General features: G+C 39.0%; 1 long non-coding RNA gene across 1 annotated transcript; it reads left to right on the top strand.

The window, feature by feature from the left end:
- The first annotated feature begins 3,843 nt into the window (after window positions 1–3,843).
- Window positions 3,844–22,821, top strand: LOC121480726. Its single transcript, XR_005985085.1, has 3 exons — window positions 3,844–3,951; window positions 21,306–21,382; window positions 21,984–22,821. It is a non-coding gene; the product is annotated as an uncharacterized LOC121480726 (long non-coding RNA).
- The last annotated feature ends 1,639 nt before the right edge of the window (window positions 22,822–24,460 follow it).

Raw genomic sequence — 24,460 nt, 5'->3', positions numbered from 1 at the left:
TATATAATTTTTTAACTCACTAATTCTTTCTTCAACTATGTTCTTTTATTCTGCTATTCAACCTAACCATTGAGTTCTTGATATTGTGAAGGCTAGCAGTTCTCCAACAGGATGTTTTTACTTCTTATTCCAAAGGTCTACTGGGCTCCATCACTGCCCTGATGTTAGACCACCTTCGACTGGCACTGGCATGCCTGAGACAGCAGTGAGTGAACAGAGATCTCCCAGGACAAAGAAAGCTGTTCTGTAGTCATCCCGTTCCTTGGCCTCTGACCTATCAAATAAGGCTTTTCTTCTTATCACTTTTGGTCTTCCGAAGGGTTATATGCAGCTAGTGGTAATTTTATTAGGGTTCTGTGATCCGTTAGCCTCACAAACTCTCATGTGACATCTCCAAGATTGACCTCAGTGGAGACATGAAGGCGACCAATAATCTGCAATAACCTATCATCTTGCCCAGACTGTTAAACCCAAATCATCATTTCTTTTTTTTTTTTTTTATTCCAGGACCTTCATTAAGTAATCTCATTAAGCTCTGTTTTTTTTTCCTTCCATATGTTAATTGAGTGATAATATTTGTTCTCAGTTTTGTAGGAATCTTGGGAAAATTGAAATCATAAGGTTAAGAATTATGAAATTCCTTTACCACAACTAGAAATAATCCAAATTATAAAAATTATAAAAATAAAAATTATAAAAAAAAGGGTTATTGTTGTAATGCTAGATCTTTGGAAAAACAGATTCTTCTGGTTCTTGGTGTCGTTTTCATGTCAGAAGTAATTCTGACCTAGGGAAAGTTTGATGGGAGGAATATTAGTTATGGTCTAGGCTTCAGAGACAGATGGAGCTTGGTTTAATTCATGGATCCACAACCTATTATGCATCATAGTCATCTTTGTACCTTCAGGGCCTACCACAGTTCCTGGCACATGGTAAATTTTCAATAAATAAGTATTAATCAAAAAAATTCTTAGCCTCACTAAGCCTCAGTTTCCTTCTCTTAAAAAATGGGGCTAATAAATTCCTAACATAATGCTTGGCAAGATGTAAGATTAGTTTCCTTCCTTACCTTTCTTTTATTGTGGTCTCAGCCACTATATTACCCAAGTAGCTTGTTATTTGAGTGCCCAAGGAAACTTGTGCTAACATGCTGTTATTATCTCAATTCTTAGAACAGAGCAGGGAGAGGGATTTTTTTCCAGCTGTTATTCATACAATAATTTCCTAAAAAGTCAATTATAAATGAACCCACATTGCAAAATGCATCCTAAAGTCTGAATCAGGTTATAAGATGCATTAAAGCTAATGAAATATCTAATTTGGAAACATTTTGGAATCTGCAAAGCTAAGGAACTGGCATGGTCTGATATAGAATTCAAAATTCATTTCATTCATAATCTCCCAATGTTGCCTTTTGAAGGGACACGTATGAAAATGTTAGATGAAAATCTTACCCAGTCCTTTTGCAGTTGTTGTTAAGTGCTATATTTTTGTTTACTTTTTATATTAGAATTGGTATGGGTATTGTACTGAGACCATCCAGGGTACTGAATACAAAAAGGAAAATACTAGGAAAGGTTAAGTCTTGACTTTTCCTTTAAGAAATTGTAGCTAATTAAGAAATTCCACTACAATGTGTTTTTTCTCCTTCAGATGTTTCTAGAACAATGTGAGGTAGAAATGAGATAAAAGCACTATTGAAAACAAAAATTCCACACCCTTGCCCCCAGTTAGACTTTAGTCATAATATCATTGTTTCCCATTTCATTTTAGCATCTCAAGCTGGTATAGTAGAGTATGTGGTGGCAAACAAAAGGAATGGATTCTAACTTACATAAGATGGGAATTTATAAGTGGGGAGAGAGATTACAGATAAAAGAGGTTCACAGAATTGAAGAGAAAACTGAGGAATTGGACTAAGGGGAAAAGAAGGAACCAGATTGCTTTAGAATTCTCCATTTCAAGATATCTCATCAGGGTCTGCTGCCATGTACATGACACCCTCAAGATATTTAGGAGCAAGGCCCTGATTGACTTGGCTTAGTGACATTTCTATCACTTATTGAGGGGAGGTTGAGGAGCCTTCATTTGCAGTCCCGCTCAACCTATACGCCCTGGGGGAGATATATTTTCTCTATGGGGAACTGGGATTTTGTCAACAAAAGGCAGGGGGAATGGATTCTCAGTGAACAAAGAAAGAACAATTGTCCATTGTATATCATTCCAAAATGCAATTTAGAAAAAGAATGTTTTAAACCAAAAAGTTCTTAATGAATGTATTCGTGAATTTAAAATTCAAATGTCAACAAGTCATTACTTAAATTTAGCGTTCTCTGTTTTAAATTTTTGGGAGTTATTTGAGGAAATGCCATTGTCTTTATAGATTGGATTAAGGATGGGAGTAATTTCCCTGAAGAATAATTTGGGGTGGAGATAAAGAATAGCAGTTGTAGTGGTGAAAAAGATGACCTTCTGGGCTTGCCTACTAACCTACTTTATAATCAACACTGAGTAATTTAATTTACCCAGCCTTGCAAATCATTGGAAAATAAATAAATAAATAGACCTGTAAAAATTCTGCTTGGCCTGCAAAATGTGCTTGGCTGTCATCCATGTTACCAATTCTCCTCTTGATCCCTACAGCTTCTCTCATGGGCAGACTAAGAACATACAAACTTTGATGTACTCAAGCATACTTGAACATCTCTCTTCCATGGCTTCCTGGGGATCAAAACCTTTGTAAACACACACCCAAAACAAACAGAAATGAGGAGGTATAAAGGGAGAGAGATGATTGTTTTCTCATGAGGCTTAACATAATTTTTTTTCCACCCAGAGCATGTGGCAGGAGGCTTTTTTTTTTTTTTTTTTTTGCAAATAAATTAACCTCTGTGCTCTTTAGGGTCAATAATACTTTCCCATTTTACTGGAGAATTTGAATTATTGACTGTCTGTGACTTCATTCTCTAGAAGGTGAATTGAAGGAATTAATGTTTTTGAGGTAGTTAAAAAGATAATTGGTATTTTGCTAATATTATTTTATTAATCCTTGACCGTTTTTGCAAAATGAAGTAGTGACTAAAAGCACTCATCCTGCTTTCTAGTGAGGCACAGAGAAGGTAAGTCGGTGGCTTTGAGAATGAATGGGTTGCAGAATATTCATAGAACCTTCTAGCACACACTGGCCCAGCGTAAGATACAGTAAGTGTCCTCTAGTTCAACGTCTACATTCCTGTGGTCGCTGATTTCTAAGACTGTGGAGTAGAGCCTATCTCCCAAACCGATCGCATGCCAATTTTCTAAGGCCTGCTTGGACTAGTCGTGCCTTTAAAATTGAACTTAAACGTTTGGAGCACCCTGAAAAGGAGAGATTAAATGGTCAGACATCTCAGTACTTATTTGAGAGCTTACCTACCTATTTAACTACAGAAGAGCATATTTTAGAAGGTCATATTTGAACTCTTTATTAAAATAAACAAATAGCAACAACAAAACACCTTTATAAGTTGAAAAAAGCGTGGTGATGCAGAATAAAAAGTGGAGGTTTGGAATTCCAGATAAAAATTCCAGCTCTGCCTCTTGCTATCAATGGGCAAATTATATATCTCCTCCTAAAGCTTCCGTTTCCTCATCTATTAAATGTGGAAAATACATAGTGTGAGTCTGGTGGTGAAAATTTAAATAAGGCTAATAATGCATGCAAAGAACTTGTTAACTCCGTGCATACAATATGGATTCAGTAAATGATAGCTATTAGAAAAGAGAATCCAAACCTAGTATGCAGGTGAACATGATGTGGGATTTCATATCTATTTGCTTTATTCACAGAAAGTAGATCAACAAGTTTTTTTCTTTTGGTGAAGAGCAGATGGGCTCAAAATAAACCTCTGGTTCATCATACACCCTCAGACAACCCTGCAGGAAAGGGAGGTTTTTGCCCTCCTTTGCAAGGTCAGTCTCTTTCCATTTTTTCCCCAAATCCCTCCTCACCCCCACAGGCACTTCTCTCTTATATGTTTAATTACTTCATAGCTTTTCTCTATAGTCTGTGTTTTATGCCTTCTTTCCTCTCTTGCAAGAAAGATAGCTTATTTGATGATATTTCTCATTCACTAAAGAAAGTGCTAAGTCAAACAGCTATAAGGTGTGAAGAGGTGACACTCCTCCTATCAGGAGAGCCAATGGCTAATAGCCATCATGCTAACTTTAAATATAGATTATTATTATTATTGAGCTTATAGCACCTTGGCTGTTTGCCCAGCATGTCCTTGCTAACTCAGGGTCACAGAGAAGAGTAATTCTCTGCCACAACTCAATAAGACATGGGATCTGCATGATTAAAATGGCCTTAGCATTTGGAATCCTGAAATAATGGCACTCCAAATTAAATTAAAAATGGGTTAGATTGCTTTCAGGGAAAAATTGCTATTACCCTGTACCTTTCTTCTTGCTCCCCTCCAAAGTCTTTATTGATTTCATTGTTGCTCAGATCTGATAACATCTGGCCTATTGTTTGGGGGAATTTAGGATGCTTACAAAGACTTACCAAATTAATGAATTAATGGAGGGAGGTTGGAGAAACAAAGAAAATGAGGTGATTTAAATACATGCACACACGCACACACACACACACACATTCCTAACAGAGGTTGCTGCTGTGGTAGACACTTTCTTTGATAAAAGCAGAGCAGAGTTCTTTGTTCAATAGTTGCTTTCTGGGTAAATGTGTTTAGTCAGGACATGAGACCACTGGCCCTTGGACGACTCCAGCTCGTTTGCCCCACAGCAACCACGGTGCCCACACAGACCATTCTGATAATTAAATTCCCAGAAAACCTGTTCTGAATCACCCAATAATTGACTGAATTTGTATTTGGATGCCATTGCTGATGAGAATAAAGCACCATGCAATAATGCTTTCAGTTTCACCATGGTTTTATTACCTTATTGGACCACCAGGGATCTGGAACATCCCAGGGGGAATACTTTTCAATTTAATTAACCTGTAGACATTTAGCTTAAAGAGTAACAAATAATAGACAAATACTCCCCTTTCCCCTATTTGTCTCTTATGGAGAATTACAACTACTAATAATATAATAATTGAAATCCAAAATAAAACTACACAGCCAGGGAGGTGATTAGACAAGGAGGGTGGAGAGTAGAGCTGCAGAGGCCTGGTTGGGTTGTCTGTACACCAGCTCTGGTGAAATAGGGCTTTCCTTCAGTTTACTACAAACTGGGAGGCAGAGAAGAAAGGATTAGCTACTTTCATGGCTAGGAATTCAGGAGTCCCAGGAAAGGGCCCCCCGGTCTGCACAGCCTCCTTCCTCACCAGCACACTGAACCTTTAACCAGAAACAGAGCCATTCTTTCTATTGTTACATAGAAGGCTTGGAATGTGAAGTCTCCCTGGCAAGGGAGGAAGAGATGATGTAAGCTCATTAACAAGGAGAGGCTAATGACTGATGTCACATTCTCTCCTGAGGGCTGATTTTGATGATGCAAAAAGGGGAGAAAGACCTGGGCTTTGAAGAGGGATGGAGGAAAACGGAGTCCAGGGTTTGGCATACTTTTCACTTTTAGCTCGGTCTGTTCTCTTGGTGAAACGTCATCCGTTCATCAGCTGAAAGCAAAGCTACTGGTATACGGATATGTATTAAGCATTTACTGTGTGCCAGGTTCTGGGAGAGGTACTTTCCCACACAGACTCCAACATTGCTGCAAAATAGGATTCTAATCCTCTTTTGTAGGAGAAGAAATTGAAGCTGGTATGTAAAAATTAATTTATCCGAGATCATCCAGCTCTTGCGTGGCAGAGCAGGAATTGAAATCAAGGTCCACCTGCTTCCACACACCGTATGCTTTTTATTCCCACCATGAGAGCACATCATAGAGCTTGACCTGAAGTTTGGGGATGATTTCTTAAAAATACAAATCAAGTCAAAATTTTGCCCATTAACCTTGAAATATTTTGGTGATAGTAGTCAGATGGACTGAGCCCATTTTATAGATAAGACTGAAAAAGGACTGTGGGACCAAGCCAAATTTCTACTGCAAAGCAGAAAGTAATTAGCATTCAGTGTTCTGATGTTATACCCAATTGCTTGATTGGCCTCTTCTTTTGGGTTTCTCTCTGGCACCTCCACTCAGTCTGTGCAGGACTGAACTCACCATCTTGTATTAGCCTATTACCCATATCCCTTTCCTACCCTAACCTATTCTTTCTTCTATTCCTTTCTTGATGACTGGATACCATCATTCATCTTTAGTCACTTAAGACAGGTACCTAAGTGTACTTCTATAACTCTCCCTCGACTGAACCTCCCTACTCTGCCCCCCAATCTAATCAGTCCTGTTGAGTATACCTTCCAAATATGTCTCTAATAAGTTTCCTTTTTCCTTTTCTCCATCTCCAATGTCAACTCCTTGGTTTATGCCCCAGTCATTTTCCCTCTGTGTTCATCTTGTAAAGTCCAAAGTCAATTTCAGGCCACACTGCCTTCTGCCCTCCCCTGCCCCATCATACCCAAATTGATGACAAGCTGGTTTCCCTAAAACCCAAAGCTGGATACATAGTAAATGCTGAATGAATAAATGACAAAATAAACCAGAATACAAAACCAAATCTATTCTCAAGTACGAATACTAGAATAGCAACAAATGAGCTAGAAAAAAATGCAAGCCATTTGTACTCCTTTAAGTTGATATAAGATATATACTCAGTGAGATATGAATCTTAAGTATAAAGTTCAATCAGTTTTGTCAACATATATACCTATGTAAACAACACCTCAATCAAGATATAGAACATTTTCATCACTCTGGAAGTTTCATTGGTGGTTTTCCCTAATGATTAATGATACTGAGTACTTTTCCACATGCTTATTAGCCATCCATACATCTGCTTTTGTGAAATGTCTGATCATGTTTTTCACTCATTTTTAAATTTGGTTGTTTTTAATTGCACATTTGTAGAAGTTTTTGATAAATATAGATGAGAACTTTTATCAAATAAAACTAACATGAATATATTTTCTAGGCTTGCTTTTGTGAATATGTTTTCCTAGGCTTGCTTTTGTACCTACCTGTATTTCTTTTTTTTTTTTCTACCTGTATTTCTTGAGAAGGAGAGAAATTAGAATTTTGATAAAGTCTATCCGATAATTTTTTTCTTTTATGGTTAGTGCCTTTTGTGTCTCATCTAAGAAATCTTCGCCAACTCTAGAATTCAGGGATAGTTTTCTGTTTTCTCCTAGAAACTTGACATTTTAGCTGTTATATTTTGGTCTAGAAGCCATTTAAAATCAGTTTTGTGTATAGTGAGAGGTAGAAGTCACAGCTTTGTTTTGCTTTGTTTTTCCGGATAAGGCTATCCAGCACAAGTTATTGAAAAGATTTCCTCTCCCCATTGAATTGCCTTTGTGCCTTTGTTGAAAATCAGGTGACTTAATATGGGTCTATTTCTGGACCTGTTATAATCTAGTGATCTATTTGTCTATCTTGACATCAATCCCACTCTGTTGATTTACTATACCTTTATAGTAAGTTTTTAAAACAGATAGCACATCTTGTCCCAGGTTATCAAAATTATTTTGGCTATTCTAAACCCTTTGCATTTTTTCTACATATGTTTTTAAATTATCCTGTCAATTGTCACAAAGAAAAGTCAATTGAGATTTTGATTGAGAATGTGTAGAATATTTAAATCTGTTTAGAGAGAATTGACATCTTAACAATAGTGACTTTTCCAATTCACAGACATGGTATATTTCTCTATTTTTTTTTAGTTTTTATTTATTTTCTCATAAGAATAGACCTTGTACAGGTTTTATTAGATTTATTCTCAGCAATTTGATTTTTTGATGTTGTTTTAAATATTTTAGAATTTCGTTTGTCTATTTGTTGGTAGTATATAGCAATATATTCAAAATATTAAAATATTTTTCATAAATAATCATATGAGTATGTGAATAAACTTTGTTTCACTTTTTCCTTTCTGGTCTTTATGCTCTTTATTTTTCTTGCCTTAAGACTTACAGTTCAATTTGAATGGAAGTGGAATTTACGTGCTCCCAATGTTGGAGTAGATCCATTGATTCACCATTGAACGTGGTGTTAGCTTTAGGCTTTTTGTAAAAAAATGTAGATATAGATTGAGTAAGAAGAGTTCACTGTATTTTCAGTTTATTAAAAATTTTCATTATGAATAAGTGCTGAATTATGTCAAATATTTTCCTGCCTCTATTAATATAATCATATAGTTACTCTTTTTATTATCTCTTAATATGGTGAATTATATTGAATGACTTTAAATGTTAAATATTTAAATATTAAACCAGCCTGTGTTCACTTGGTCATCATGTATTATTCTTTTCACATTTCACTGAATTCAACTTTTTTTTAGAATTTATTTATTTATTCATGAGAGACACAGAGAGAAGGGCAGAGACATAGACAGAGGGAGAAGCAGACTCCCCACGGGGAGCCTGATGCACAACTCAATCCCAGGACTCCAAGATCACAACCTGAGCCAAAGGCAGATGCTCAAACGCTGAACTACCCAGGTGCCTTTGAATTCAATTTTCTAATATTTTATTTAGGGTCTTTGCATCCATGCTCACAGATGATATTGGTCTGTAATTGTCTTTACTTGTAATGTCTTTTTCAGGTTTTCACATCAGGGATATACTGGCATCATAAAATTAGTTGAAGAGTCCTTTATTCCTTTCCATTGCTATCACCTTAAAAACACATCTTTATAATTTTTTTGGTTTGCTTTTTCTTGCTCCAAGGCCATGATTCTCAAACCACCTACAAGTTAAAGCAAAACAAAAACGGATGGCCCTCTTCCCAAGAGTTCCTAATTCAGTAAGTCTGTGTAGAGACCAATAACTTGCATTTTTAACAAATTCCTAGGTGATGCCGAAGTGATTAGTCTGCAAGCCAAACTTTGAGGACCATGTTTCCAGGGTTAAAAATATGCATATTTAATTTATCATAATTAATTTCAGTTAATATTGTGCTACTTCACATAAAATGTATGAGTTTCAACAATAAAATTCTATCACTATCTTTTGTGCTATTGTGGCCATGTGTTTTATATGTACCTAAGTAATGAAACAAAATAAATACAGTTTTATCATTTTTAATTTCAAGAGTGAATTCCTACATTGATTTCTAGAACACCCTCTTTTGGAGTTTCCTCTTTCCTAGTACACTCTCCTGACAATTCTAGATACTTTTGCAGTCTAGAATTCTGAACCTTGCCTTTTCAACTCAGCTAAATGGCCGTTCTATCTCAGCTCTGCATTTCTACATTGTGACAGGAAAATGCCCCCCAAGAAAGTGATAAGAGATTTGCCTTGTGTGTTTCTCTTCTCTCAAGGATTGCAATTCTTCATTGTCTGTTGCTTGATGCTTAAAAAAACAAATACATCATATCCTTTGACCATCTTTATACTTGTTTTATGATGGGAGGGCAAATCTGGTTCTGGTACCAGTTGCTCCCTTATGGCTGGGAGCAAAACTTTGAAAATTGTAACCTTAAGTATAGATTCGATGACTAAGTACAAATGTGTTTGGTGAAAACAATGTAGTAGAAACTGAAGTCTGTCTAACTGCTGTCACTTCCCCCAGGCCCTCCCCTCCCCACACACATATACCAATTATCTGCAAAATCTGAACTCTAATTACTGCTGGGTGTTACAATGGGCTACAACTGTGTGGCTTAGACTTTGACTCCAGTGGTGTAGTAAAACAGAAAAATAAAGTAAATTATTTTTTTTTAAATGAGTTGCCATCAATTAAGAATTTGAAAAGTTTGACCTGAGAGTCCAGAGTTCCTAACTTCTTTAAAATGGAAAGATCTGGTGGCACTGAATAAACATGGCCACAGCAGCCTGGAGCAGAATAGTGATTGCCTTCTTTAGAGAGGATATGTGTTTTCTGGTTTGCCTCAGCCCCAAGCCAGTCCATTTCACTTAGTTATGTTGTCTTTCTGACCCCTATAGTATTTTTATATGTGACTTTGGTATGAAAACAGATTATCTTACATATAAATAGAATGCCCACCATATCCAATGTGATCCACCCCTTCAGTGCCACATTCCCCATGATAGTTTTATTCTATGAATGCACCCAGTTTTCCCATACTCCTCACTATTCTCACTAAAGAAAAAAAAAGAATATTCTCACTAAGGAAAAGAAATAAAGTAGCAGGGAACAAAGACACAGAATGGAGTTAAAATTGGCGGGCATAACCTGGTCTTTGTGCAGCTGGAAGTTCATCAATAAGTAGTGAGGGACTAGCCACACTGTCTGCTCCCATTCTGATTCCAAGGTTAAGACATGTTTATGCCTTTCAGCCAACAAACCTCTCTTGTTAAAAGCTTCTCTGATATTACTTTCCTGGAAATTCAATTTGGCCCTGCTCTGAATTTTATACCCATAGTTTTGCTTGAAAACTCAAAGAAATGAAAAATCATAATTGCTTTGCTTATGCAATAGGGATATGTTTTATAATCAAAACAATGCTTTTTTTCTTGAACTTAGTGTGTGTGTGTGCATGTATTTTAAGAGATAATAATATTAACTAAGATAGTTTTTGATACTTACTATATACTAGGCACTCTGCTAAGCATTTTATATGAAAGATGAAATTTTATCTTCAACAACAATCCTGTGAAGGAGAAATAAATGCTCTCTTTGTGCCGATAAGAAAGACATAAATACCTTGCCTGAGACCTAATGGCAAGTAAGTAGTGAAGTTGGAATTTGAAATCTCTGAATTGAAAATGAAATATCTGAACCGAGTGCTAACCAGTTTGTGCCCTTGACTCCTTGTAATGGTTTTGAGCAAGGGTGTCAAAGTCATGCTGCAGATGCCTCACCCATCACCCCTCTAGCAAGTTCCTGGATTGCACAATCCAGAGGGATCTTTCATACCTAGAGTTATGCTCCATGGTGGCCCTGGGGACTCAAGCATTTTCTATGAAAAGGAACTCATTAAAGTTCATGCCTCTTTAGAGAACAAGTCAACAAAACATTTGAAATGAACCACAGAATGTCACAATAAAATAACATAGAAATTGAGTATCATTTTCTGTGCTCTACACTGATTTTGCAGCTTGTCCTTGTGTATTGACCTCACATCTCTTAGGCTCAAAAAGCAGGAAAGACAGGAGCTTGAAGAAAATCCTGTTAGTGTTCTCAGGGCAAAAAGACTTGATTGAGGAGACCAGATAAACCTTGAGGAGTGTTCTCACTTCTCAATCAGGGTCAAGGAACTTAAAGTTGGAAGAAGCCCAGGAAAACATTTTTCTCCTGCCCTCTTGCTTTACAGATGAGGCAACTAAGGCCAGAGGCAGGTCTGACTCCCCAGGTACTAGGTCAGTGATGGCAGAACCTAGGCCTCATGGCTTTCTGATACAGTGTTTTTTGAACACACTACTATGGTGCCTCTCCTAAGCGGGACTTAAGGGTCTCCTCAGAAAGTGACTCCACTGCATGTTCAGGCATGTTCAGAGAGGAGCAGAGGGAGAGTGGCACATACGTAAAGAAGGACCTGGCAGTGGGATAACTGATGATTCAATCAAGAGCCAAAATATCAAGTTATTAAACAATAGAAACTTTTCCCTTTTATTACCATTGAAACTTTTTCATTGAAATTTCCAACGCGTCTTCTAAGAGACTGGAAGTAAAGGGAAGTAAAGGGAAACAGAGGATATTTTTTTACTTTTTGGTTAATCCTCCAATAATTAGTGTCAAAATTAAAATTGTGAGGTCCTGAGGACACCCTGACTGGTCTCTATAACTCCTCATTTTTTCAATCCTTTGACATGGTGACTGCAGCTTGAGTTCTTTCATGGGTAGTGTCCTGCTGTCATAAAGAAAGAAAATAGGCTTGCAGGGGTGAACTGATTTTCCCAAGTCTCCATATCCACTCGATTCAGAGGACCTAAAATCTTTATATTTTCAGTCATTCCTTCTGGGGATGGGTATGTAGCCATCATATCAAAGACATCTAAACTTATGGGAAGGCAAATTTTGAGATATACGTATGGGGAGGCAAAATTTGAGCAGTGAACAGAGCTGGGATATTCTACTCATGCACAAATATACCTCTCTAGCTTATGACTATGACCAGCCACTCAACTTCCCTAAACTTTAATTTTTCTCATCTACAAAATAATGACAATTATAACTGCCTCATGAGATTAATATAAAGATTGTATGGCTCTTCTTATATTACATAAAATGGTTTTCATGTAGTACATGTTCAAGAAATGTTAGAGCTTGTTCTCTCAAATATCCTCTGTCAACAGTCAAAATACTCAAGATGGACAAGAACAAAAAATCTATAACTGGTTAGGTATAATTAAGATACTAACAGAAATACTTCCATTTACTTCAGTAAGGCTTCTGATCAGATTTCTCCATGGCATTGCCATTTGTTCCTCTCTTTTTATGACTTTTCATACATTTTTATTGGCATGTAATCAAGGAGAATATGGCTTTCTAACCTTTCCCAAATGTCCCTACTTAAATCCTTCAGATAAAAGTTTACCTCTACTAACTTTCATGTGCTACATTAGTATGTGTACAGAATTTTTTGAAGCTTTCATTTTAATTCCAGTTAGTTAACATACACCATTATATTAGTTTAGGGTCTACAATACAGTGATTCAATACTTCCATACATCACTCGGTGCACTCCTTCATCCCTATCACCTTATTTCACCCATTCCCCCCACTCACCTCCCCTCTGGTAACCATCAGTTTGTTCTCTGTAATTAAGAATCTGTTTCTTAGTTTGTCTCTCTCTTTCTTTTTTTTCCCCTTTGCTTATTTGTTTTGTTTCTTAAATTCCACATAAGAGTGAAATCATATGGTATTTGTCTTTCTCGGACTGATTTTGCTTAGCATAATACTGTCTAGCTCCATCCATATCATTGCAAATGACAAGATTTCATTCTTTTTTATGGCTGAATAATATCCCATTGTATATATATATGCCACCTCTTCTTTATTCATTCATCAATTGATGGACACTTGGGCTGCTTCCATATCTTGGCTATTGTAAATAATGCTGCCATAAACATAAGGGTGCATTATCCCTTTGAATCAGTGTCTTTGTATTCTTTGGGTAAATACCCAGCAGTGCAGTTGCTGAATCGTAGGGTGGTTTTATTTTTAACTTTTTGAGGAACCTCCTACTGTTTTCCACAGTGGCTGCAACCAGTTTACATTCCCACCAACAGTGCACGAGTGTCCCTTTGTGTCTACATCCTCACCATCACCTGTTGTTTCTTGTGTTTTTATTTTAGCCATTTTGACAGGTGTGAGGTGACATCTCATTATAGTTTTGATTTGCATTTCCCTGATGGTAAGTGATGATGAACATCTTTTCATATGTCTGTTGGCAGTATCTGTATGGGTTTAATAAAGAGAGTAGTTGAATAAAATAATATAGCTCTTCCAAAGGTATAGGCTCTGGTATATGCATATGTCAGTCCTGCTCTCAGGTTTTGGAAATGGGAAACAGAGTTCTAAGAGGTTGAGTTACATATAACGATGATAAATCATAAACTCTAGTTAAGATAAAGAGATCCTTTATGGGATTATAAAACAGAACTGATCACAAGTGAAAGTACTTAGGAAACTGCCAGGGATTAATATAATGCATTGTACCCATATTTGTGTCTTCCCAGCTCCTACTTCACTTTTCTAAGAGCTGACTACTCACCCAAATGGGTGGGCTTTTGTTGCTATATTTGTATTAACTGACACATCTTTTACTGGCCATAGCTGATTGGACCAGAGATGAATAGTGGACCCAGTTTGGGCCAATGAGACTCTTTTCTAGGTGTTTGGACACCTAGGGTGGAAATACATTTCTTGTGCACCTTGATGTTAGGAGGTGATGGTTTTAGGACTGGGTCTGTGATGTTCCACCATGTACGAAAGGAGCTGGTGTGAAGAGAGAAAAAAAGTAAGTGCTCAGAAAGAAGTGGAGGCAAATGGCACCACAGTCACAGAAAGATTGGCAATAGCACCCTTCGTCCTACAGATTGTCTGGCCCCTATTACTTTCTTTGCTGGAGCACAAGGGTTGTTGCATTCTATGAGATACACATGGATTCTTCTAACAAATACTCATTTTCACACACTTGAGTCTTTTTGTTATCAGTATTAAAAATCTCTTTATTGAGGCAGTGTCTATGATGATTAAGTGGTCAAGGTTATTATCCAGCCTCCTTGCACTGGAAGTGTCTTGTTGGGAAAGATGAGTTTCTCATCCAGTGATCCAAGGGAGCAGGGCTTCTGCCAAAACACAGCTACAACAATCACTTGTTTGAGGTCACTTGTCATGTAGTTCTATTTCCCCTTTCATGCACCTGTATTCTCCCCAGTAAATTGGAAGCTTCTTTAGGGAGATGATTCTTCTTATCAACTTTTCATCCCCTGTAGCACCGAGACTGTGATGCTATTGAATTTGCTGATGGTGTTTATGTAAAAAGAAAAAGAAAAAAATAATAAAGAAACTTTCTACTTCAATAATTTTGCATTTGGGCAAAACTTCTCTTGCCTCGATTTAGGAAATAATCACATTTCTTTCTTTTTTTGTTGTTGTAACCAATCTCTCTCCTCAGCTTTGTGTCAATGAGGAGATAGGTTTATTTAGCCAGTAATTTCCACTGCAGAAAATCTTGGGCCCAGATTGCCCTGCAAAAGCAATATGTTCTGTTTTATTTTTATATTACATTATATTTATTTTAATTGCATTCTCCATCTGGTCAAAGATAGCATTAGGCACCATAGATGGAGAAAAGAAACAAAGAGATATCTAACCATGATAATAACTGAGATTATTATTTTAAAAAATCATCCAGGGGTACTGTAACCTGCAGGCATAAGACAAAAACAATAGCCCTCGTGTTAAAGAGCTCTAGGAGGATTCTGGAGAGGAAGAAAGATAAAGAGAAATGGACCAGATCAGGACTCCTGGTGTCCAGGAGTGGCCCAGAAGGGACTCTTGCACCCACCCCACACCTGGAACTAGTTCTAGGACAGTGTGGGCCACAGTGTGAAATGATACACGTAACCCCTAAGCTATCTTGCGCAATTTTACTATTTCCAAAGTAGTTTCAGCAGTTCATTAACGTACAGTTTCAGTCACGTGTTTTATTAATAAACTTTAGAAGAGACCTCCATGAAAGAGGTCATTTTCTTCTCATTTCAGGGAATGTTTCTGCAAAACTCTGCTAGCTCTTGGAGGTGTTCCAAATGAAGCTGATATATCAATGGTTCAGCATATCAGAAACCAAATCCTAAAACTAGATGTCTGCAGTGGACAGCTAGGCACTCAGCTTCTAGGTTAGGATGCTGTGTATGACAGGTTATCAGAGATGCTGAATCAACTGTTCCTGCTTTTGAATTTGAACAAATGAGGGAACTTGAGGGGAGGGTTTATACATGAAAGTTTGCCAAAAATGAGTAGGTGGTGACATTCCCCGACTATGATCCATCTCTCCTCCCACCCCCTGCAGTCTATCACTTAGGATAGTTTATGTTTCAAAAAACAAAAATTCATTTGAAACTGGCATAAGCAACTAATGGAAGAGTCACATACTGACAGATTTAGGGATATATGGGCTTCCCATGTGGTTGAAAGCACAGATTCATGGTATCCTCTGGGCTCTGTTGATTTGAAAGCCTTTTGTCCACCTTTTATGTCAGATCCTTCCTTCAGGTCGGTCCCAGGTTCGTTCCAAAAATGGTTTCACAGCTCAGAGCATCACATCCTTTTCCCACGCCAGTCAGAAAGTAAGACTGCATCTTTTCTAGTCTTTAATAAGACTAAAGGAGCATTTTCACATGAAACCTCGAGAGAAATTTTTGCATTTTACTGGCTCAAACCTGATGCTCATCACTAAGGCAACCTTCGTGCCTGGGAAGGGGTGAGTCGGTTTTGCAGATTGGCTTAAGTTTATCAGAGCTCATTTCTGGAAGAGTGTGGAGGTCATTCCCATTGAGAGTGGGACTTTTTTTTAGCAAGGGAAATCTAGGATGCTATCATCATGAAAAGAGGGAAATGGATACAGGCAGCAACACCCCAGGTACCTATTACAATGTTCAGTAACTACAATTGACAGTTAATATTTTGGTGCTAATTTCAGCATATTTTGCAGAATAATGAAAGAACCAGTATAACAACAAAAGGCAGAAAAGGACAGCTGTTAATTATCAGGTGAGGGGTTTAGTGTTCAGAGAGGTCTAATAGGAATTGTCCTTGAAAGAGCAAGCCCGAACAGGAAGGTGGATTTAATAATTAGAATCAAAGAAGGCTGTCCTAGATACAATCTGTGTCCTACCTATAACCCTTTTACCAGGTTACAGGCACCTTTTCCCAGCTGCTAGGAGTGTGAGTCACTAACAGCTTAAACTTGCCCCATTCTCTGGAGATGAACTGCGATTGGCTGATGGATGTTAATCCCTGTCTCCCTCCTTGAACCCCAGCCAATCACCAACTGATGTGATGCAAAAGCCCCACTCCCTTTCCTCAAACTGAGACACCTTTGTGGCCACTTTGTCTCCTAAGTGCCCTATGCCTCAGGCGAAGGCTGGACTCTAGTCTCTTTCTCCTTCTTTTTGACTCCCTTACAACTTCTTCCTGAAGAGCAGCCCCTTAGTAAATACACCACCTGAATCTCTGCCTCAGATTTAGGTTTCAGAGAACCTGACTTAATACAGAGGCCATTCGGTATAGAGGCAGAAAAATCAAAATGCAAACTAGCAAATAAATGGGAGCCAAGAGCCTTTGTTCAAGATGGGTTCCATGAGCTAATGTGTTACAAGAATTAGATAGTACTTGGGGCACCTGGGTGGCTCAGTGGGTTAAGCATCTGCCTTCAGCTCAGGTCATAATCCCAGGGTCCTGGAATCAAGCCCCATCTCAGGCTCCCTGCTCAGCAGGAAGTCTGCTTCTCCCTCTGTCTCTGCCCCTCCCTCCTCTGACTCTCTCTCTTTCAAAATAAATAAAATCTTAAAAAAAAAAAAAAAAGAATTAGAAGGTACTCAAATGAATTAGGACTTTACGTTTTCCACAGAACAGGAGGCCCCATCCTCAAAGCAACTTAAATGTAAAAGGGAGGAAGTATTACAAAGAACTGGGTGCTTCAGAGGACCTAAGGTACACAGGTCTCAGTAGAAGGCTGTTCACAGTATGAGCAGCAAGAGCTGTTGCTTCTTTCCTCTTCTCTCTCTCCTCTGTACTTGCGACATTGCTTTCTTTTCTACTCATCTGGCCTTGGGGGGTGGGGTGGGGAACAGAGGTATACCAGAATATTTCTCTCTCACTTTGAGGAGATTGAACTGGACTCCATTGTTCCCATGTTTGGTTCCAAGAGAAGGAACTTTGACTGACTCATATCAAGGAAGCCCTGAACCAATCAATCACAGCCAGGGAGCAAAGTGATTTGGCAGTGACTATTTACTAGATACTACAGACAGAGAGATTTTAAAACCTAGTTCTCAGGTTAGATGGCTTATCTGGAAATACAATCTTATGAGAAGTGGAACCAAGAATGATTCGACTAGAAGAGACAAGACCTCTAGAAGTAGCAAGATAGCTGTATTCAGATACTCAATAGGTTGTCATGTAGAAGAGGAAATAAGGCTGGTTTCTGCTGTTCAAGAAGGTAAAAGAAGTACATGAAGTGTTAAGTAGTAGAGAGAGGCAGAAGCAGATTTGTGCAGAATAAAAAGGAGCCTGCTAACCATTAGAGATGCCCAATGTGAGGGAATAGGCCTTACTGCCAAGAGTCTACGAGTCCCTGCAAGTATCCAGGAAAGACTGAAGGTTGACAATGATAATACTAGCTGCCATTTATTGAATACCCACTACATGCCAGGTTCCATGGTAAGTGTTTTGTATATACTACCTCAAATCCTCACAATAATCCTGCAAGGCAGAAAGCTTATTATTCCATTTTAGAAATGGGTAGCCTGAGGTCTAGAGGGTTAAGTGACTTGTTGAAGGTTGTATTACTTATAAGTGGCAGAGTCTGAATTTGAACCCATGTCTGTTTAATTTCAAAGTAGAGATGTTGCCAAGGAGATCCCTGCCTTAGAGGGAGTTCGATTAAACAACTATTAAAGATTAGCATACTAATTTTAAGAATTTACTGGACCTCAGTTCCTGCCCAGCAAAGCCTGTGACCCCTGAAGTCTTTACCAAAGAAAACATACCATGATTCTAAGTAGGACCTTCTTTTGGGAGACAAGACCAGATACTCTACTTCAATGAGTTCAGAATAAAAGATAATCAATCTATCAGTAAGGATTGGCTGCAATAATGAACAATTCAAAAATCTTAGTGGCTTATCTCAGTAAATCCAGCAGGGCTGGGTTGGGGAGCTCTTCCTATGACAGTCAGGGCCCCGGGTTAATGGTGCATGCTTGATCAGCAGAACAGCAGTCAGCCAAAGCCATGGCGAATTGTGGACTGGCTCCTGAAACTTCTGTCTAGAAGTGACACACATCCTTTTCACTGACATTTCTTTGGCCAAAACCTGGTCACAGCTTACTTCAGAAGAGGTGAGGAAGTATAATCACATCACAGAACCAGTAATGGAAAGACATAAATTTGGGATTGTACTGATGTACATTAGGAATTAACAGCAAATATTGAGGAGTTGATGTTAGGTAATCATGATTATCAAGAATTCCTAGAGGAAATTGTGAAAATAACACTGTGACATTCATTCTCTGAAAATTTGGGGTACCATAAATTGTCTCATTGTACCACATTGCTGAAAGATGAACCAAAGTAGTTGTTTTCATTCTGTGCCATGGAATGCTGCAAACACCTCTCTAAAAGGTTAGGGATGGGATTCTGGATTTCCCCCCTTTCCTTTCCTCAACTGTTTTCATCTGTTTTATTTGTGGTGTGTGTATGTTTGATGGATTTTTCTTCTCATCATCCAGATACAGCCAAGCATGCGACCCAACCTTAACCAGATTCTTCTCAGATTTTGACCCTTAGACCAGTGACTATAAGGACAAAAGAAATGGTTAGAGTTCATTCAAGACCACTTCATCTCCTGCTACTATATATATTCCCAGTCTTACGCTTCCATTTTTCCTTTAATAATCTGAAACCACTAATGTATTTCCAGTAAATTCTCTTATGCTTTAGTTAGCTCTACAACCAAATAACCCTAAATGGATAAAGTTTCATTAAGATTTTTTTTTTGCTTGTTTGTTTTTTACATAGAGTTCCACTGTTAAAATAATTAGAATTTGGGCCAGATAATTTTAGATGTGGTTCCTAGTCCTATGTGTTTAAGTTACAAAAAAAAAAAAAACAACAACAACAACAACATGAGAAAATGCTTATTGGAGATCAGGCCGCTGACTCAATACCAACATTACCACCAACAGGAACCACAAAGAAACCTAGGTCAGAAATGTTCTTGCATAAAAGATGCCTCAGTGTATTTCCCACCAATCTTTCTGCACTGGCCTGTGAAATTTAGCTCTTTCTAATGTCCAAACATTTAAAAGCTGCAGGCTTGCACATTCTGGAGCTGTGTGATATGATTTCCTTTGTCCACCTCACCACATACTTCTCTCTGTAATGGAGGAGAGAGTCCCTTGTCCCATGCACTTGCTGACTTTGAATGCAGTGCTCTTTAGGTTTGCACCATTTCTGTACAATGGAGACGCCATTTTTGGTGAATAGCTTGTACAATCCTGGCACTCCCTCCTCAGTCTTCCTGGCTGATATTTACGAGTTTAAATATGGCTAATGATATAACAATTCCACCAGATGGTCAATAGGAACTACATGGATTCAGATATTTGAGCATCAGGCAAAAGCTCGATTCCTTTGACTGAGACTCAAGCATAAAGCCATTTTTGGAAAATAATTTAATTCTGAGGATTCATAAACACTGTAAGAAGTAAACAGAAGTAACCAGCTCAGATAAGTGAAACAAGAATGAGCTTAGCATGTACCACGCATTCTTCTCAGCAGGATGGGTAACTGGTGTCCCACCAGGGCCGGTCCATGTCTTGGGACTCTACTTGTGTGTTCCATCAGGGACACCTGTTATCATACAGGTTGCAGGGAGTTAACGTGTTTCCTCAGTGAGCTGCCCAGCGTTCACTTACTTTGGTTAGAGGACCAAAGTGCATAGATTTTTCCCGATCATTTTCATCACCTTCATGGTCTCCACTGCATTCCTCTCATAAAATATTCTTTTGTGGTAGTCAGAACTATTCATTCTTTCCTGCACTACCCAGAGGAGTCTTTGTTTTACTCCTGTTCCCTTCCAAGTCTCCACCCTGAATATGTGCCCATTCTGTAGTCCTCCTGGCCTCCCTCTCTCTGCCTCCTTCACTAGATTATTAACTACTACTATTAACTCACATGCTGGATAGCTCAGTTCTGTGCTCTGATTTTTTTCTTCCTCTCTGCAAAATAGGCACTTCTTCCTACTTGCCCAGAAAGCAGCTTGGTTTCTCTTAGGAAAGGCTGGCCTCTTGAAAGAACATCATCCCAGCGCTCAAAACTGAATTTTACCTATGAATTTTCATTTGGTTTTTTTTTTTTTTTTTTTTTTTTTTGGTCTGTTTCCTAACTTTTAAAGTATCACTTGGCTGGGGCAAAGGCAGGTGTACTTCAAGTGCTATCAGCAGAGCATGGGAACACCACTTCCATGCATTTATTGTCTACACTTTACAGGCTCTAAGTGAGGATTACTTTCAGAATTAGGTAAGAGGGTGGAATGAAGACAGAGTTTCAACGGAAGAAAAGGATCTGTGGGGAATATAGAACATAATTCCACTGGAAGAGGGTAAAGGAAGACAAAATGCAACTAGTTTTCTACAAAAATTAAAAGGAAATCACATACAGACTCTGGAGGAGTTCAAAGACATTGAAAGACAGGCTGCTGCTGCTTTGAGTATCATCTTCCTTTGCACAGATTTCCCAGGCAATCTACCTGGCTGATCTTACCGCTCTATCACCCATATGGAGGTCTCTGGCAAAGTCCAAGGAGCTATAAACAACAACAAAAAATACAAATAAGAACCCTGGAAATAGAGACTCAGCTCTCAAGCTGTGAACCCAGTTAATAAATTCTGTGCCATTACTGAAGAGTCCTTGCCATCCCCCTGGCCCTGACTATTGGGCTCATTCATTCCTATAAACGTGCCTGTATAAACTAGCACTTCAGCCAACAGCTGCTTTCAGAGGAAAGATATTTGCCCATCCTCTGTTTCATTCTCTGTCCCTAGGTCTGTCCTGAAATGTCATTGTCCGGGCTTGGGAAGTACAGTCTCTGTCTGCCACACCAGGAATGCCGTCAGCTTGAGTATGTTTCTTACGTGCGCATCACACGCGGTGGTTTGGTCAATGGCCAGTATTCCCCTTCCCCTTCCCACCTCCTCATCATCCCCATGTCGCCGTGTGTCCCTAGCTGTGTGGAATCTGGGCCCAGCCTTGAGAACAGCTCTGCCTCTCAGGGGAGAGGCTGTTTGGCTATGCTCTTCACCCCGAACAAGGAGACCTTTCATTTAAAAAGGAAAGATGTTTTATTTCCTCCTGAATTAGAATAATGAAATATTTCTTGTAAACCTGGAAATTAAAATGCAGACAATACATGTCCTTCAATTTCCTTTTATTGGTCTTCAGAGGTGAACCCAGGAAGAGTTGTAAATATGTATCAGGGTAGCTCCTGGCCTGAAGGTATTGAAACTCCACTGACAGCAATGCCAATTGTTGCTGTCTGGTGTCTCCAAGAGTCCCCTCCCTCCTCCTCCCCCCCCCGCTTCGTGTCACTTCCATCTCCCTACCCTGTTTACAGTGACTTTGAGACTGGTAAGAAGCATTTTGAGGTGACACTCCAGCAGCTGTGTGGTCTGGAATGCATTATAATGCTATGTCTCAATTACAATATTCTTTGGTTGATGCAGGAGGCATGAGCCAGGATCCAGCCTTAGAGAGCACTGCCATCTCCTGGAAAACCCTCTATACATGAGGCCTGCTGTCTTCGCTCCTCCAACGCCACAAATCAGAAAACAAGGCCTTGGTCAGGGCCCTCTATCTTTAGCACCAAAGGTCTGGGTACACAGAACCTTCATCTTCTGCCCCTTCAAATTGGAACACGCCAATTCCTGAAGGAAATGAAAAGGTGTTGTATTGTCATCTTAATTAAAAACAAATAACTAGGTTGGGGAGGCCACTGGTGCTGAGACTGTGATTACTACTCCTGCCTTCTGCTCCCGAGGCTGGTAACAGACGCTGCTTCCTATAAATGAGTGCCTGGCACCAGTACAATCCTGCCCTCGGGATCTTGAGAAAAAGCAGGAGCCTTATTTACACCATTAAGGACAGTACTGAGGACTCCAGGAGGAAGTCACCTTCTCAGGCAGAGCATCAGAGACCAGAAAGCCCTGCGTCCTTCAGCCTTTGCTCTGTGGCAATTACTTATTGAAATTCCACCTTACAGACATATTGGAATAACTAATGAGATATTTTCAGAAATCACTGAAGACCCAGAAAAGCACCTGTGAGTGTCTGTTTACACTCCCAACATATGAAGGCCAGCACACCCAACAGTGTCTGTGAGGCAACAGTGGATTTTCAAAGACACGGCTTTAGTGATTAGAGCCGGGTAGTTGTCAGATTTTGGCTAGAACAAAATGCATTTGGGAAGATATCAGGCTCTTCATCATGAACAAGAATAGGCTTTCTGTACTAACAGCTTTCTTTTGAAATAAATGGTTATCTGTGTAAAGACAAATACAAAAATCTTCTCATTAGCTGAATTAATTGATTTCAGTTAATTAACTGAATTGCTTAAATTTAACTAGCAACCCTCTGAATCAGTAGTTCTTGTCTTTCTGAAGACCCTTTGAAAAATGAAAACGTATGTATCCTTTCCCCAGAAAAATGCAGACGCATTCTGCATATGATTTAATGAAGCTCATCCCCACCGACGTCAAAACCAAAGTGATTTTAACAGCACTCAATTAAAATGCCTTTTGCAGCTAGACTTTTTTTGCAAGCCTAGTTTTAAGTTTTGGGTCTCCTGGTTATTTTGGGGGGAAAGGAAGGGGCCTCAGGAATATCTGCAAATGAGCTGACCTGTGGGTTGGCACCTACAAGGAATGGCTGGGGTAAATTCCCCTTCCCTTCCATTTCCTGGCCTTATATCGAAAGTAGGTTTAAATGTTTTTCCTTTGAAAATCCTGGACTTGCAGAGGCATACACGTGAAAAACTCTGATAACACCTTGCTTCAGCCTGGTTCCAGGAAAACAAGGTAGAAGCAAGGGCTCGGCCATGGCACCTGGTTGGGCTCGTCCTTTGTCTTCACCCCTGGAGAGAAACCCTAATGAGAGTAATTTGGGAACACAGCCTTCTATGTGACAGGAAGATCATACACCACTTCTTCCTAGAAGGTCATGGTAGTAGCCCCACAACCCTTCCGGGGGACTCTGGTGTATGAAAAAAGGAACAAATCTCATGATGCAAAGAGTGAGATGGATTATAAATGCTACATTAAAATAGTGATGAAATAGTGGGGAAAAATTAGAGAGGAAGACAAACCATGAGAGACTCCTAACTCTGGGAAACCAACAAAGGGTTGCAGAAGGGGAGGCAGGTGGGAGGATGGGGTAACTGAGCATGTAGCATGTAATGTACATGTACATGTAGCATGTAAAGCATGTAGGCTTTATCCCAGGGTTCGGGTTTCTAACCAAAAACAGTCTTTAGCTCCTTGTTTTCATCTTTATCATCAATTCCTAGAAGGAAGTCTTTGGTCTTCCCTTCCTAATCTGATGGCAGAGGTTGTATGATCACATGAGCCTGTTCTGACTGAGCCTTCAAGGAAGTTTTCGCTCTCCAGTTTTGCTTCTTCCTGGCCCATTTCAGCAGGCTACTGGAAACTCACTCTTATTTCTCCACCTGAAGGTGATAGAAATGATGGATTTTAATATTTAAAGGGTGCTTTCAACTTTTTTTCGAAATTTCTCACATTTAAACCTCATTTCTTTCCACATAGTAGGTGGGAAAACTGAAGCACACATAGATAAAGAGAAGGCACACAGTGATGATAATAACAAGGAAGCATTAATTGTTCTTGGGTATCAGGCAGTTTGTCTAGCACTTCACATGCACTGTCTCATTTACTGTCCCCAACAACCCTATACAAAGGTACAATTATGACCCCTTCTTTTCAAGTTAGGAAACTAAGAGAAGATTCAGCTAGCTGTTGCTGCAATTGTGCTGTGTAACAAACAACTACACGTTCTCAGTGGCAAACAATAGTAAGTAGCTACTGATGTCATGCCTTTTTGGGTTTTCAGGAGGTTGGCTGTGCTAAGTTGAATTCAGCGGGGGTGGTTCTGTTCCCTGTGTCCTTTATCCTCTTGGACCAGTGGACTA

The sequence above is a fragment of the Vulpes lagopus genome, chromosome 22 (genome assembly GCF_018345385.1).
Source record: "Vulpes lagopus strain Blue_001 chromosome 22, ASM1834538v1, whole genome shotgun sequence".
Classification (NCBI taxonomy): domain Eukaryota; kingdom Metazoa; phylum Chordata; class Mammalia; order Carnivora; family Canidae; genus Vulpes; species Vulpes lagopus.
Note: the sequence above shows the minus strand (reverse complement) of the source record. Positions and strands in the feature narration are given on the sequence as shown.